Genomic DNA, 3,948 nt, shown 5'->3' with positions numbered 1-3,948 from the left:
GAGGGGATCGGGATGGGGAATACATGTAACTCCATGGCTGATTCATGTCAATGTATGACAAAACCCACTGAAATGTTGTGAAGTAATTAGCCTCCAGCTAATAAAAAAACAAACAAACAAACATTCCCACTGCACCTTAGGCCAAACTTAGAATAGTTTTTAAAGATATTGAAGAGAAAAGTTATATTCTTATAACTATTAAGCAAAAATTTGTTGTTGTTTTTCAGTAGCTAAGTTGTGTCTGGCTCTGCAATGCCATTGACTGTAGCTCCTCTGTCCTTAGAGTTCTCCCAGCAAGAATATAGAGTGAATTCCCATTTCCTTCTCTAGGTAACTAAGAATAGTTGGATATAAACGCTGTTTCTGGCAGATGGAACAAGCTAAGTTTGTCCACTTAGATGGCTGAAGCCTTTTACCAATATTTATGGGAAGACTTTTTAAGAATTTTACTTGTCTTTTTTAAAATTTGTTTTTAAATGGGGGAAAATTGCTTTACAATGTTGTGTTGGTTTCTCTTGTACAGCAATGCAAATCAGCCATAATTATACATATATCATCTCCCTCTTGATCTCAGAATTATTCTTCTCCACAGAAATCTTTAGTAAAAAGTGAAAGATTTATATGATAGGAAGAGAAACCAGAGTATTACTTGTCTTTAATAGATATCTTATCGGGGACCTGGCAAGGGAGTTTATGGCACCGGAGTTATGGAAATATTAAATAGCATTTTGCTTTTTAAAATCTCTCTCTATTTTTTTTCCAGCCCCAAGGTTGCTTTAGCCAACAATTATCTTTTTAAATGCCTACATTTCAAAGATATAAGATCAATATTTCAAGGGATTAGGAACTGTAGATTTTATCTAAGAAGGAAGTCAGGGACATATTTGCCTATTAGCAGAAATCCAAGATAATTGCTATAATCTTTTTCTTTTCTTTAATGGTAGGTAGATTAGTTCAGTAATTTTTTGTGTGTGAAATGCCATCCCCAAATACACAAAGGTCTGGACCTGGTAGGTTCTGCTTACAGAGTAAGGGACAATAAATCAAGCTTTTTTGTAAATTTCCTGGACTTCTGTTAAAGCAGTTTCCTGGCTATCAGTATTTACATAAGTTTTACACTGGCTGAGCACCATCTCTAATTCTTGACATTTGTTCTCTGATCTTCCCCTCCCAATCTTGTAGAAGTGATGAAAGCCCGTTATGACTTTATTAAGACAAACTCCCTTGACAGCTGGCCTGGTTGGACAAAGAGAAGCTTGCCTGTAACTTCAGGTCTTAGGCTTCTAGCTGGCTGGCTAGCTGCTAATACAAGCCTGACAGACAACCTGCATCACCCAAGTGGCAGAAACCAGAGGGAATATTCTCACTCGTTACAAAAGTTCTCAGTATATAAAACAAGACAAATAGAGATTCTCTTCTTATGGTTTTTCATCCTTACGACACATGAGAGAGACAAAGGAAAGCATGACTCTTTCTGGGAGGCTAAGAATCAATAACCATAGGTGTTGATGACCAGAAGCAAATTCACAAGAGTCACAATTCAAGATCTGTTTTCACAAATGTTTTTCTCCTGCCACTGTGAATTTGTAAAGGAAGGGACAAGAAGAAATTTTATCCTCCTCTCTTGACTGTGCACTACAGGCAGAGAGCTGGGAGACTGACTGTTACTACTGTTGTTCAATAGCTCAGTCATGTCTGACTCTTTGTGACTATTTATGGTTTGCAGTAGCCAGGCTTCCCTGTCCATCACCAACTCCCAGAGTTTGCTCAAACTCATGTCCAGTGAGCTGGTGATGCCATCCAACAATCTCATCCTCTGTCATCCCCCTCTCCAGTCTTTCTCAGCATCAGGGTCTTTACCAAGGAATCGGCTCTATGAAGCAGGTGACCAAAGTATTGGAGCTTCAGCTTCAGCATCAGTCCTTCCAATGAATATTCAGGGTTGATTTCCTTTAAGATTGAGTGGTTTGATCTCTTTGCTGTCTAAGGGACTCTCAAGTGTCTTCTCCAGCTTAGTTCAAAGGCATCAGTTCTTTGGCATTCAGCCTTTTTTATTGTCCATCTCTCACATCCATACATGACTACTGGAAAAACCATAGCTTTGACTATAAGGACCTTTGTAGGCAAAGTAATGTCTCTGCTTTGTAATACGTTGTCTAGGTTTGTCTTGCTTTTCTTCCAAGGAGCAAGCATCTTTTAATTTCATGGCTTCAGTCACTCACTGCATCAAGAGTGATTTTGGATCCCAAGAAAATAAAGTCAGTCACTGTTTCCATTGTTTCCCCATCTATTTGCCATGAAGTGATGGGACCAGATGCCACGATCTTAGTTTTTAGAATGTTGAGTTTTAAGCCAGCTTTTTCACTGCCCTCTTTAACCTTCATCAACAGGCTGTTTAGTTTCTCTTCACTTTCTGCCATAAGGGTGGTGTCATCTGCATATCTGCAGTTATTGATATTTCTCCCTGCAATCTTGATTCCAGCTTGTGCTTCATCCAGCCCGGCATTTCACATGATGTATTGTGCATATAAGTTAAATAAGCAGGGTGACAGTATACAGCCTTGACGTACTCCTTTACCAGTTTTGAACCAGTCCGTTGTTCAAAACATGTCCAGGAGACTGACATGGTAAGAATTCTTACTTCCTGCTGGTCTGTTGTCAGTTATCCCATATCTCAACTGCAGTCTCCAGGGAGAGTGGAGTGTTCAGTCTTTCACTGTCTCATCCTCATCACTAGAAACTGTACAAGAAGAAACATTTGCTTCCTTTTACCCTTTTAGGGTTTCTGGCTGGGGCTCTGTGACAAAAAACTAAGAGAAAAGCAAACATGTTTGTTAACATGTACATTTCATATATACTTATGAGAAATACAGGCAGCAGTAACTCAAAAACATGGCTAGAACCGGGATTTACAGATTATCTTAATCAAAAAACAATACATTTTTAGAGTAGCAACAAGACATAGGAAAAGAGTTCTAGCTTCAAGTGTGGCAGGTTGTGGGACGATAAATACATTAAAAGCTAATGGAAGATTCTAGCTACTCAGTAAAGGTTGTTTCGTCAGCCTTCTAGTGCTGTCTTGGGGCTGATAAGTGTCAATAGTTGTTGGTGATTAATATCTGCACAAATTTATGTTCTGCTTTTAGGAAACTAGGGGGAGGGCAGAGAATTTTTCTTGGATCTGCTTCCTCTCAGTTGCCTTCAGCTCAAAATAATCTTTATGCCAAAGGGGAAGATTTTGGGTGGCATATTCTGTTATCCCTCTGCAGGTTTTACTGTTAAGTTATTTTGCTTTGCAATGACCTTTTATGTTCTATCATGGAAATGTGAAGTAAGGCATTGTCAGAAAGGAATTAGGAATCTCGTTCTCGTGAGCTTACTTATCATAGTAAAACACTGATTCATAGTAAGAATTTACAATAGACACCAAAAAAGTTAGTAGAGGAATCTGGTTGAACAACATGGTGCGGCGCTACATGCCTATCAGAACACCGGGCAGGATGTCACGTTGTTCTGTGGAAAATATATAAAAAATAATTTCAAGTGAAAAAGATTAAGACAACAGAGTGAAAGCACATAAAACAACATAATAAAAAAAAACAGTGAAAGATTTGAGCTCATTTTCAGTTGTGTAAAATATTCAGTTTTTTTTTTTTCTTCTTTATAGTTGCTCAAATTTATGTTTAAATAGGAGGAAGTTCCTCTTTGGGCTTCAGTGCCAATCCCAGTTCTTCCTGAGCAAGGTCATTAAGCAATCTCATTTTATTATTTTCTTGCAGGCTAATACTTAGGATGATATCAGCATATTCCTTTAAACATACGGAAGAAAACTTTTAAAGTCAGTGGACCAAAACACAGGCCCTGCTTTCCACATGTCACCAAGGGTGGAGTCCCCCAAACTGGTCAGAGAAGGGGGAAGTGAAAAGATGTTAAATACCAAGTCCAGCT

General features: G+C 38.5%; 1 pseudogene; it reads right to left on the bottom strand.

Annotated features, from left to right (window-relative positions):
* Positions 1–540: 540 nt before the first annotated feature.
* On the bottom strand, positions 541–646 carry LOC133049449 (U5 spliceosomal RNA; annotated as a pseudogene).
* Positions 647–3,948: the final 3,302 nt, after the last annotated feature.

The sequence above is a fragment of the Dama dama genome, chromosome 3, assembly GCF_033118175.1.
Source record: "Dama dama isolate Ldn47 chromosome 3, ASM3311817v1, whole genome shotgun sequence".
Lineage (NCBI taxonomy): Eukaryota > Metazoa > Chordata > Mammalia > Artiodactyla > Cervidae > Dama > Dama dama.
This window is presented reverse-complemented; position numbering and strand designations above follow the sequence as displayed.